The sequence below is a fragment of the Ursus arctos genome, unplaced genomic scaffold (assembly GCF_023065955.2).
Source record: "Ursus arctos isolate Adak ecotype North America unplaced genomic scaffold, UrsArc2.0 scaffold_8, whole genome shotgun sequence".
Lineage (NCBI taxonomy): Eukaryota > Metazoa > Chordata > Mammalia > Carnivora > Ursidae > Ursus > Ursus arctos.
Genome location: NW_026623100.1, coordinates 28,742,026 through 28,755,298, shown reverse-complemented (window position 1 = coordinate 28,755,298; position 13,273 = coordinate 28,742,026). Strand labels below are relative to the sequence as shown.

General features: G+C 50.5%; 1 protein-coding gene across 1 annotated transcript in view; it reads right to left on the bottom strand.

The window, feature by feature from the left end:
* The window catches only part of EHBP1 (EH domain binding protein 1), a 519,124-nt gene extending 506,210 nt beyond the window's left edge, over positions 1–12,914 (bottom strand). Inside the window, exon 1 of the mRNA XM_057308933.1 lies at positions 12,774–12,914. The gene's annotated coding sequence lies outside the window, so the exon portion shown is untranslated. The remainder of the gene's footprint in view (positions 1–12,773) is intronic.
* Between the last annotated feature and the right edge of the window lie 359 nt (positions 12,915–13,273).

The window sequence follows — 13,273 nt, the reverse complement described above, 5'->3', positions numbered from 1 at the left end:
CTATCCATTCATTCAGGGTGCCTTTATTGAACACCTATTGAATTCCAGGGAGTAGGCTAGGGATGGGGATATGAAGATGAAACTCAAAGGACCTACCTGCAAGGAGCTTCCAACCTAGGAAGTCTTCTCTAAGGACTCCAGCACACAAACACGTGCTCTCTTTTGAACTCCTGTGAACATCATCTGGTTGGTCCAGCCTTGGATTTCACTAATATTATCCCCAGATTATAGATGGATTTAAATGAGTCCCTGGGAAGTTCGGAGCATTGTCCAAGGTCACTGAGTCAGTTGGTAGTTCTTAAGTACTCCACCTATCTCTGTGTTGGTCTTATTTCCCCAACTGGTCTCCAAACTTCCAAGGAGGTAGACAAGACACTTTAGCTTCTCTACCCTTTCAGCCAACTCCTTTGTATGCATTGAGAGCCCAATAAAGGCTGATGGCTTGGTGATTGCCCTTGGGCCAGCCCAAGGTCACAGGACTGCTCTGCATGGGACCCCACAGCCCAGACCTGCATCTTGAGAGGCTGAGTTTGTTCTCCATTGCTCCGGCCTCACACTCACATTCCTGTGGTGTGGCCTCCTTTTGAGAAGCAGCAGCTTTCAGCTTCCAGAAGTGGACCTGAATCTCACTGTTTACAAAGAGCTTTTGCTTGCTCCAAAGGTGCTATTCTCAAGACAGGCCATGGTAAGAAGCTCTCAAGATGGGAGAGGTTTACTTAAATAGGGGTCTTGGTTGCAGTCTTCTTCCTCAGAGAAAAATCACATTACCCTGGTCTCTCTTTTCCCCCATGAGCCATTTGTGAGAACAGGGGATAATGAAGAAAACTGAGTTTTCCTCCTGAGAAAACTTCTAGGACAGCTCCCTATGAGGGACTGTGGTCTTGCCAGGAGAGCACAATGTGAGGGTGGGATTAGTGGAACTATGCAGGACGCTCAAGTGGACCCACCCCCTCAACCATGGGGCCAGCCACAGTGAAGTCAACCGAGGACCCTGTGAGCTGGGCCTCTGGCCAAGACGGGTAGGCCTGGTTGTCACCCAGCCAAAGGCTGCTGTGCCCCTGAAAATGTTCCTTCATAGACACAGCGTTACTTGAGATCCACAGGCTGTGGGCCAAAGTTTGCCCGGGGGTTTGTCCCTCTCAGGGCAGCCAGAGCAGGAGGCGGAATTTAGGAAGCAGGAAGTGAGGACTCTGTATGGGAACACTTAGATTTCAGGATTCAGGTCAGAACCTCATTAAAGATTTGGTTGTTGTCTTTGCGGCAATTTAAATGTCCATCTCTCCAGAGCCGACTCTAGGATCTGGTGAGCTGGGAGAGAGGTCTCAGGGCCTTGGAATGAAATCCTGGGGGTAGAGAAGCAGGGAGAGAAGTGCTCAGAGTAGAGAGAAAAAGTGTCCCCCACCCAGAGGTGGTCAGTGTGGTGGGAGAATCTGACTAATAAGACCTAATTGTGCCAAAGGGAAACAAATCCACTCTAGGGGCAACTTCCTAGAGCTCAGAGACCAGGGAGAAGGAGCCACCCACAAGGTGACCTTGTTTTAGAGACCAGGGAGGGAAAGGAGAGGACACACTCTTGAAGAATATATTCAAGGCACTGAGAACATCAGGACACAAAGGTGGAGGTCCTTAGGGCTGGACTTTCTCAAGGGCAGGGGATGGGAAAGAGATAGGACACCTTGAGACAGACTTGCAGCCAGTCAGCAGGACCCAGGCTGGCTGGGTGGCTGACAGCCAGGAGACAGCCTGCTTCTAGGGCACCAGACACCGCCTCTTCCCAGAGACCATGAAGTGTCAGCCAACAGAAAATCCACCTGGGCCTCCTTGTACATTTTCTTATTCTCAGGAGCCAGGAATGTGCTACTTCCTTCTGTCTCCCTGACCTCAACTACACTCAGAACAGCTGGAGAGTCTCCAAAAGTGATCTGCCTCCCATCACCTGGCAACAGGCAGACTGAATAACCATCACCTTTAATTTTTGTTTTCTTGAAATAAAATTCCTTAGAAAGAGCTCCGAAAATGAGAAGAAATCCTAATTTTCCAACACCATTGAATGTTTCCATATTTCAGAGCAATTCAATCTGTGGATTTTTAGAGAAAGAAAGAAAAAGGAAAGGAAAAAAGGGGGGAAGGGAGGAAGGTAGGCAGGAAGGAGGGAGAGAGGGAGGGAAGGAAGGAACTGAAAAGGACCTAAGCAAGAAGCTAAATTAGCCTGCGCAGCTTGATAATGAAGATAAAAGCCCTAGCAAAGTTCTCACTTCCCCAGATCCCATGTGTCCTCCCTGCCTCCCTCACCACATCACCTGACTCTGGGCCCATTTTGAGGGAAGAAGAGCTTAGCAGTCTCTACAAGCCCAACCACTTCTACTGGGCCTAGCCTGAGGCTGGAATATGCCATGAGCCAATTTAGAGAAGTTCACTCTTGTATATTAAAAGTTGCCTGGGGGTGCCTGGGTGGCTCAGTCAGTTAAGTGTCTGCCTTCAGCTCAGGTCATGATCCCAGGGTCCTTGGATCGAGCCCCACATCAGGGCTCCCTGCTCAGCGGGGTGTCTGCTTCTCCCTCTCCCTGTGCCACCCCCATGCTCTCTCTCAAATAAAAATATTTTAAATAAATAAAGTTGCCTTATAGCATACACAAATTAAAAATTAAGTGTGCCTGACATAACAAAGTGCATTTGTACATTTTCTGGAACAATAAAGGTGTTCTTTGGTTTGGCCCTCCAGGGCTGCCTTAACAAAGGTAAAGGAGTTGGCTGCCTGCTCTGCCTGACCCCATGGTCCACATCCAGGAATGGGGTGTGGGGCTCCTAGGTTGCCTCCTGTTCTATTGCAAGGATAACATTTCGCTCCGTCAGACTCCCCTGGCCTCCCGCAGCGAGTCCCCTCCTGCATCTGATGGCCCCTTTGTTCGGCTCTCCTGCAGCCACACTCAGTGAGCTTCAGTCCTCGAGGTCAGATCTGCTGGCACACAGGAATGGGAGCATCTCTGGATCTCTCCCATGTGTACGGGCCTGTTCCGTCTCATCAACTGGACTGGAACATTTCACTCTCTAGTTCTCCCGTGTTCACAGGTGTGCCTGGGATGAACGGTCTCCACTCTGACAACCGTCCACCCCCAGCACCCACACGCACCTACACACCAGTTCTACCCGGCAATCTAGAGATTAAACATGGCGGCGACAAACTCAGGAACAACCTAAGTCGGGGCCCCACTTGTAGTCCCGCTGGAAGCCACTGGTTTTTTAAGGTGACAAATGACCATCCCCTGGACTTTCGATTAAATGTCAAATAATTCTTTCATTTGAGGGGTTCTTTCATCCCTCCCAGAAACCCTGGCAAGCAAGAGCCGGTGCAAATGTGCTGACACACCCCTCACGTCCACCCCATGCAGCCTCCGCGCCAGCAGCAGCTGCTTTCAGAGCAGGGAGGTGGTGCGGCCGGCTGTCTTCACAGAATCGCGTGGAAGAACACCAGAACTGGGATCCACCTCGGCCAGGTATGAAGTGGAAATGAACTGTCATAAAGGCAGGAAAGGAAATAACTCTAGCCCTTACACACTGACCAAAACCGCTTCAAGTCCAAGTCTCCCCAGCTCTGAGGCTGCTGTTAAACACCAGGGACCCCGAGCCTTCAGAGCCAGACCCAGCCGACCACCACGGTGCTGAGAATTCAGTTCCTCTTAAAGAGGTCCCAAGTCACAAACACTGTTTTCACAGTGAGCACCTGCTCTCTGACTAGAAAAGACAGCAGACATGCATGCGGAAGCTCAGCAGCGGGCAGACACACCTGTCACTGCCTGCAGGCCCCGGTGAAACTCCTCGCTGCCTGAAGCCTGGCCACCTGGCCCTTGCAGGCGTGGGAGCCTCTGGGAACACATGGCCTCCGTGCCTCCATTGCTGGGGGAGCCCAGTGGGCCAGAAACTCCCCCCTTCTCCCAGCCCTGAGTCCTCACAGCCCCACCTGGTCCTGCAGGCAGAAAAGAGAACCACTGAGTTTGAGCTACAGGGCTGAGAGCTTGAGAGGCTCCAAGCTGGGCCATTAATGAACAGCCTGCAAGGAGACTAAGCAGAACAAAGTGAGACAGAACTCTGCCAGGAACCGGAAGAAGGTAAGCCTTCAGCTGGCACCTGGGGCAGAGGCCCATTCTGCCTCGGGGAGTCCCTGGCTTGGCACCAGGGTGAGGCTTTCCAGAAGTGTTTTGATAAGAATACTCCAGAAGTCTCTATGATGCTTCCAAGTTCATGCGTCCATAGAATGTTAAAGTAGGAAGGGGCCTTTTCGTGGGAATTTTCTAAGTCCTATCTCCTCTGTGGGGCACGGTTCAGTTTGCTTATCTGTACAATGAAGGCCTTGGACTAGGTCCGTGGGTTTCAACTCTGCCCACGGGGACAACCTGGGGCGCCTTGATCATGAGCTTCTGATTTCTGAAATTGCTTCCAAGTAATCCAGGGAGCCGGGTGTTGGGGAAGTCAACGGAGGGAGTGCTGTCCCAAAACTGGCCAAGACTCGTACATTGTTTAGGTGGGATGCTGGGCAAATGGAGGGAGGAGGTTATTCTGTTCACTCAACTATTTTTCTGAATAAAAAGTTTAAAAAAATGAAACTACTAGTATCTTAAAACTTAAAACCCATTCCTGATCCTCACCTGGAATCTTTAAATTGGAACATCTAGGGGCTGAGGCCCTGGCATTGGGGTTTTAAAAAGGAGTCCCCAGGTGATTCTTGTGTGTAGCCAGGATCGGGAACACTAGCTAGACACTCTCCGTGGTTCCAAGCAGCTGAGCCCCTGAGCCACCCACACCTTCGACCACACATAGCAAGTCACATTCAGTTCCCGTTTGCTTTAACTGCCCACTGCTGGAGCCCTTCCTCTTAGAGGGGACAGGACGGGCTGGCCTCGAACAAAGGCCCTCAATTGTACTTAAGTAGGGAGCCCCTATTAGTCTGTAACCCCAAGTCCTCTGGTTAGCCCACTCTGCCCCGAATGCTGAACCCTCAAGCTGGCTGCTTCCTGAGGCCTCCAGGGCCACTTGTGCCAGCTCAGGGAGGATGGGGGGGCTGCCCCTCCAGGTGCATCAGGAAGTTCTGGACAGGACTGATCCCTGTCACCTGTTACAGTGAGCTTGAACTGGAGCCTCCTCGTGTGGCCAGGCTGCCAGGCCTCCCGCCTCTCTGAACACAGCAAGTCACATTCCTGTTGCATTTGGTTTGACTTCCCAGCAGACACTGAATGTTCCTGGATGGCTTCCCAGCATCCTTTCTTCCCCTCCTGCATTTCAGGGTCTGGGACCGAGCAGCAGCGGCAAACAAGCTCAGTCTGGATCTCCTCTCAGGAAGGGCAGCTTCCTGCCCCCCCCCCCCGGAGGTTCCACCTGCTTTCAGAGTCTTGTCACTCCAGAACAACAACCAGAGTCCCCGGGGCCTCCACCCTCTGCCACCCCGTCCTACAGGCTGCATTTTCCTTCACTCTCCCCACAGGTACAGACCTTTATGTTCCAGACTTAGCTCCTCAGAAGGTTCCCCCTCTCTGTTGGGCCCTTTGTCCTTTGTTAGTGACTGATCAGCTCTGTGGGGGAGAGCGTGGGCCTTTCTGAAACACAGGAACTTCCTAGGTGATAGTGCTACTTCTTTACATAGTACCTCTTACTGCCTTTTCTGTAGCTGAAGTTGGTTCTCCAGGTTGGCATTTGAGACCTTTCCTGTCTCATTTCCCACTACTCGTCTATCGGAAAAAAAACATTTTTTTAAGCCTTCTGCTTTGGACTGTCTGGTCTGCTGTGTCTCCCAAATGTTCCTTATACTTTAGGTCTCTGCTCAGGCAAATCCTCCTGCTTTGAAAAGTGAATTGCCCTTTTCTCTACCTGCCATCCTTAGCGTTTGTCAAACCAAACAATGGAGGTTAAAACTTTTTGAGCCCTGTGCCAATAGTGCTAAGCACCACCTACACATCATCTTTCTTATTCTTCATAAGACTCTGTCACTTAAAAAACAAATTTTAGACGTACAGAAAATTGCAAAAATAGTACAGACAGCTCTGTGCACCCCTCACCCAGCTTCCCCTAATATTAACATCTTACACAACCATAGTACAATTATATATTTTTTTCTCCCTAATGCCCTCTTTCTGATCAAGGATTCCAAATTTAGTTGTTGTGTCTTCTTGTTCTCCAACCTGCAAACAGTTCCTTAATCTTTCATCATTTTTCGTGACCTTGCCTTTTTTGATGGGTGCTGCTTATTCTGTAGAAAGTCTCTTAATCTGGGTTAGTCTGATGTTTGTCTCATGCATGTTTGAGGTTATGTGCTTGTGGCAAGGATACCCCAGAAGCGATGCTGTGTCCTTCTCAGAGCACCATTCCAGGGGGTTCGTGATGCTGATTGCTCGACTTCCAGGTCACCTTAACCTTGAGCCCTTGATGAAGGTGATGTCTGCCAGGTTCCTCCACAGTAAAAGTTCCTCTGTCTCTCTTCTTCGCAATTCGTGAGTGCCTTGGGGGAGACACTTCGAGACTATGCAAATATCATTTTTCTCCTCTGATTTCCAACCACGGAGTTTACACCCCCCCCCCATGCATGTTGTCTGCAGCAGCTATTACTGTGATGTGGGTCTAAAGGGGACTGTGCGTTTCATGAGGGTCCCTGTTTTACACCCTTGATAGAGAACAACACTGTGGCTCATATCTATAAAATAACTTGCCCAAGGTCCTACATCTCCTTAGCACGGGGTCAGAACTCAGGCGCCAAAGCTCTGCTTCTGACACTAAGCTCTTTATTCTCCTCATTGAGGAGTGAACCATGGGCTGACCCGTGACTCCACGTGTCGTCCCTCCATCTTCCATGTGTGGGCTCCTCCCCCAGACACACGGCTGGCTTTTAGCAGGAACAGTGTGTCCAATCTGATTCCTCCAGACTGCTTAGGGCAGGGTCTGGTGTTCAGCAAGTACTTGCGGACCCCCTGGTCCTGGAAGATTGAAGAGGTCATGTGTATCAAGAGAAGGAGCTAGATCCAAAAATGTCTGGCTTCTTTCCTTTTTCCCAGCCTGAAAGGTACTTAGGCTGCACACATACCTCAATCTATGAACAAGGGAGGAAGAGTGGGCTGGGTTTCCCTGAGGGGCAGGGGCTCAGAAGAGCAGACAGCCGCAGGGGGCATAAGCCTGAGGCTAACTGATGGGAGGGGGAAGGACAAAGTTTGAGAGAAAAGGCAGAGAAAGAAGAAGGGCCCATCTTATCAGGCCCATCATTTGACAGATGAAACGGCCGACTCCATGTTCTAGGGTTTTATTGGTTCCCAGCAGACCATCAAGCGCAAAGCTATTCACGGAAGTTTACTGAACTCGCTGGTAGGAAGCGCAGCCTGGAAGCTCAAGTGCTTCCCCTAATTACTAGCGTCTCTGTGCCTCGAAGTCCACATTTGTTCATAATACAACAAATATTTACTGGTCACCTTCTACGTGGCACCACGGTGCAAGCTACTGGGAATACAACTGTGAGCAAAACCAGGGTCCCCACGGTGAAGTGGGAGGGGTTGGTTTGTCTGTCCTGTCTTTTCCGGGCTGTGGGTGGAGTAACCAAGCTAGAAGAGGAAGCCAGAGGGACAAACATACTAAATGCTGTCTTGTACAGGATGGAGAGAAGGTCAGGGACTTAAGTTCACACAGAGCTGCAACTCAAGTCTTATGATGCCAATTTCAGGGCTTTCCCTGTGCCAATATGTTCTTCATTCATGTTTGTTCACTTTTTAAAAGATTTTATTTACTTATTTGAGGTGGGGGAGGGGCAGCAGGGGAGGGAGAGGGACATGCAGACTTCTCACTGAGCGCTGAGGCCGATGCAGGGCTTCATCTCACAACCCTGAGATCATGACCTGAGCCAAAAAATCAAGAGTCAGATGCTTAACCAACTGAGCCACCCAGGTGCTCCCATCTTTGTTCTCTTTTTGATGCAGGGGGCAGAAGGCAGCAGAAGGGGGACCGCAGCACGGTGTGGGTGTTTATGAAGATGTGCATTCGAGTAGGGCTGGGGCCAGGACTGAGGGCAGGGAGCTGGACATGTGGAAGGACTGGGCAGAAGGGATTGTTCATAAGAAAACTACAGGCTACAAACACTGAAAAACAGCTTTCAGGAGCCAGTTTCAGGCTTCAGTTGCCAACTCCTGGGTTCTCTGCTCTTACAGCAACTGTCAGCCCACTGACCTGGCTACCAGGCCAAATGTCCAGGACCTGGACTCCAGGTCTTCACAGTGAGAGGATGTGTAGGTAAAACCAACGGTGTTGAGTGTGGCGACGAGCACTGGACTAGGAGTGGTCCTGGGGGTCTCTTCCTAGCTCAGCCAGAGCGTCTACACCAATCCCTTCACCTGTCGGACTCCGGTCCACTCACTGGATGCAAAAGGAGGGTGGGCTTAGAGGTTTTCTATCTGAATCACCCAGAGAAACTGTGATACAGTAGATCCCAGGACCATCCCAGAGATGGGGTACAGGACACCTGGAAGTAGACTCAGGGACATGCCTGTAACAAGTACCTCCAAGGAACTCTGGGCCATTCTCAGGCCTGGGCCATACTTCAACTAACAGTGCAGTTGGTCACCTCTGGGTTACCTGACAGCATTTCCCTAAGCAAGCCAGGTTCCTTGGGCCAAGTAAAGAGGAGGCCACATTTTCTAGGCACTCCCTACCTGTTACTATAAGATAGGCCAGCAGAAGAGGCTGGGCTTCTCCCACTGACCAGGCAGGGGTGGCCAAGCAGGACACCTGCCTCCAGGGAACCAGCACCAGCACTTCAGCTTGGGGGAGCTGAAGTGGCAGAACCTGTGGATGAGGGCACACTCTGCTGTCTGTTCAGGGGTCAGAGGTCACTCTCACCTCCATTTCCCCTTTCCTGGCCTGGCCACTTTAAATCCCAGCCAGACCAAAGCTCATTTGAGCATATTTGTATACAGAGAGCAGAGTTCAGGGCCTGAGTCCTGCGTGTACTTTGAGTTTTCCCAGACTCCAGGAAATCAACAAGTTGAGGAGACCTATAGGTCTACAGGAGTCCAAGAGGCTAGCCAGAGACCCCAGGACCTAGTTCCTTTGTGGGAAATCAGTACTCACTAGTTGATAGCTCTGAATCTCAGTCTGCCCTCAAAGCTCCATCTTTCAAGGGTTTCTTCCTCTATAAAGCTGTCCCTACACCCCCAGCCATAATTACCTGCTTTCTCTTCTACAACTTGGCTAGTCACTTTAGTGCCCATCTCCAACACCAGCTGGAAGTAGGGACTGTTCCATTTCCTGCCCCCCAAGAGCCTTAGCAGGTGTTTTTAGCAAATGAAAGATAGAATTGAATGAGGCAGGGGTTCCTGTGTGGTTCAGTAGGTTAAGCATCTGACTCTTGGTTTCAGCTCCAGTCATGATCTCATGGGTGGTGAGATTGGGCCCTGCACTCAGCAGGGAGATTTTGTCCCTCTGTCCCTTCTCCCACTTGCTTGAGCTCTTGTTCTCTAAAATAAATGAAAGAAAGAAGGAAAAGAAGGAAAGAAAGAAGCACAAAGTCACACAATTGCACACACAGCTTATAATTATGTTAGAAGAATGACCCAAGAATAAGGGAGTTCCCTTTGACTCTAAGGACTCATTTCTCCCACAAAATACAGACAGTTAAGAACCTTGATGCAGCAGTGCTGGTGGAAGGTAAAACCTATTCACATCTGGGTGTGAGGTGGCCTCCAGCAGAGAGGGAGGTGTTGGGACACAGAGTTCTGCAAGCTAATGGTAGTGCCCAGAGTCAAGGAGACTGGAGAGGGGCAGCTGCAGCCCATACGGAAAAGCTTTACTGAAAAAAAAAAAAAAAAAAAAAAAAAACTAGTACTCAACAATGTTTATGGCAAGACGACATTTTTAAAATAATATTACAATGACATTGGGGCTGACTGTGAACATTCTCTTTTCCCCTCTGGTTAGGAGTTTTTGCAGACCACACGAAAATTCAATTAAGCAGTACAGTTTGTTTTGTAAGTTTGTTAGTGTGTAAAGCGGTTTTGGCATTGTTTGTGGAAATGAAGTGTTAGCCCTGGTTGACTGCTTACAGAAGTCTCTTGTTGGGGCACGCTGGAAAATGAACTCAATGAGAACGTTTATGTTCCACATAGTGACTTGGTCAAGAGAACTAGTCAGGAAGCAGAAACATGGGCGCTGCCTGAATGCCACGTGTCTATGACCCAAAGCCAATCTGCAGTAGAAGCCTTCTAAATTCTGAGTAACTTACCTCCAACCAATGGGGACAATAAGGAAGTTCCCAAACCCCCTTACACCCAAAGTGATACAGATTTCAGTGATATACAATAAAGGGCTGCTGAGGGGTCATGCCAAGGCCCTGCTTCTCCACAGCTACAGATGTCCTAAGAGCTGGTGTGCCCTAGCTCCCATCCCCCAACACACAGATATCCTATTGTTCACAAAAACCTATTGACTCCCAGTGACACCTGTGACATTCTCCCTGTCACATCTGATTGAAATCGCTCTCATGAGGGAAGCAAAGATTCAACAAGCTTACAATTTTCAATCAAGTAGGGTAACCACAGGGCCTCCAGGTTACACCCCCTACATATTCATCTGTGAAGTGAAGTTGTATGAAGTTGTACATGAATGTTCATAGCAGCTTAATTTATAACAGGATGGGCATTTTCCTTAAAAACTAAGGTTAAGTTTACTTCAAAACCAGAACTTAGTTTCTCCTCAAACTGCAGGACTCCATGTTGGCAGTGTCTTGAAAGGGACTCTTTGGGTCAGCAATCATGCTCACAAATACCCAGGAACCCTAAAAGCACCATCCTGGCCCCGAGTTTGCTGCAGACATGAGCATGTTGACCAGCAGTCGGAAAAACCTCTTCAAAAGGCCCAGCTTATCCTGGGTTTTCTATTCTCAACATCTTCCGGCCTTAGTATCACAATCCAAGTGTTCATCATCTGGACCCTCGGTGCCAGGCTGCTGAGGGCCACGTGGCTGGCTCAGCACCACACATTTTACCTCTTGATCTTTATGGTGTGTCAAGACAGGAGGTTATGTGACACCCATTTTGCAGATGAGGAAACCAATCCCCACAGAGGTGAAGTCACGTGCCCAAGGCCACACAGCTGGTCCATCTTGGGCTGGGATTGAACCCAGGTGCTCTGGTTCCTACGATAACGGAGGTTGCCCCCTCATGAGCGGTGTGAACTACTGGAGATGGATGATCTCTGAGCTGCACCAAAGTGTGACGGTCTTATCCCGTGAGGGCCTGCCCTGCTGCATGCTGCTCACCAGCTCGGCCAGGCTGTATTTCCTATCCTGCAATGTATGTTCACCAGGCCTTCAGACACATAAATAACTTCACCTGTCAGATGCCCTCCTGGGATGCCCAAACCAAGAGATGGGGTTTTTAAAGCCTTGAGTTCTAACCTTAGCATCTTGCAAGTACTAACAGAGTCCTCACAATAGCCCTATGCAGTAAGTTCTGTTAGCATCCCCATTTAACAGAGGAGAAGACAGAGACATAAAGGGGTGAGGAAACTTCCCCATCCTCTCACAGCTAGTAAGCGGCAAAGTCGGATCTAACAACCAGGTCTTTTTCTGACACCAGATCTGGGCTCTAATCAGTCTTGGCAGATGTTACAGAAATAAACCACAGGGAAAATGCTGGTGCAAGAAACGAAGGTCTTAGCTCCTTAGCAGTGGCAAAGCCCTGATCAGCCAGAGGCCCCTCAGGTAAGGCCACAAATAAGTGGGAGAGAAGCCAATAAGATTAAAGCCTTAATCACAAGCTTGGCTCAGAGCCTAGTAGCAAAAGCTTACAGCAGCCTCCTACTGGGCCCCAGGGCTAAGAAGTTCCCACTGGGCTAGCTCAGCCCTGGGCATCCCGGCAGCCCGTCCACACTCCCATCTATCTCATTAAAACCACAGTGAGATACCACTTCGAACCCAAGAGGACAGCTACAACAGAAGGGACAGGCAGTAAGAGATGGCAGCTCTGCCACCTGGAACCTTCGGGACTTCGGAACCAAACTGGCCGGGAATCTGCTGTGCCCGGTGAGAAATGCAACAGCCCGCAGCTATCAGGACGTCCTTCTCCAAGAAACTAACGCCTCGGACCCTTCTGTCTTTGTTCCCCGGGGCACCACCACACCCAGGCGCACACCCTCCCTTCCTCCAGCTTCCAGGCAGGGGCGCCCTTCCTCCTGGCCCAGGTGGGGAGGAAGCCCCTGCCCTCGCGGCCCTCCCGCTGGCCACTCACTGGCTGCCACGCCCCAAAACGGTTCTCTGCCTATTCTAGGGTTAGAAGCCAGACGGGTCAGCGACGTAGAGGGCCGCGAGGCTCAGACGGCGACGCAGCAACGTGAACAGAACTGCCCGTGGCTAGAAGAAACGCCGAGGAGCGCGCAGCCCCACCTCTCGGCGGCGGCGGCCTGGCGACCGTTTGCGCGGGGGATGCTGCCCCCTGCTGGCCGCATGCGAGGACGCAGCGGGGCTGCCGCCTGGACTGGACGAGCGACCTGCGAGGGGCAGCTCTCAGGGCAGCCACAGTCCCACCGCCACGCCTGGAGGGCAGGTGGGGGGAAGCGGGGAGAGGGGGGAAGGGAGAGACCTGGGCATCAGATGGCCCGAGTTCGAATTCCGTCCCCAACACCCTCTAGCAGCAGTACTGGCTGCCTCAGCCCTTCTCAGCTCTAAAATGCTGTCAACTCTTCAAAAGTTCTAGAAGGAGATGAAAGTAAGAGGTCTGTTGTATAAATAGCTCTGATATCCCTCCAAGGCCTACCTGTGCTTCCAAAAGCTTCCCTGGTCAGGTCTTCCTCAGGAGCCGCCAACTCCAGGGCATGCGCGGGTGAAGCCATGGTGGTTATGGACTGGAGGGGGCGGAGGATGGCTCAATCCCGGCCCCTAAAGATACCCAGGTCCTAATCCTTGGAACCTGTGAATGTTACTTTAAATGGCAAAAGGGATTTTGCAAGAGTGATTAAATTAAGGGGGTTGAGATGGGGAGATAATCCTGGATTACTCAGGTGAGTCTTAAATGTAATCACAAGCGTCCTTACAAGAGGGAGGCAGAGGGAGATTTTACTACAGAAGAGAAAGAAAGCGGTATTACAAAGGAACAGGGGGAGGGAGGGGATTTCAGAGGTTACTGCTTACTTTGAAGATGGGTAAGGGGCCAGAGGCCAAAGAATGCAGCTCTAAAAAACTGGAAAAGGCAAGTAAATGGATGTTCCCCTGGCAGCTCTCTTGATACCTTGATTTTGACCTGGTGAAATGGATTTC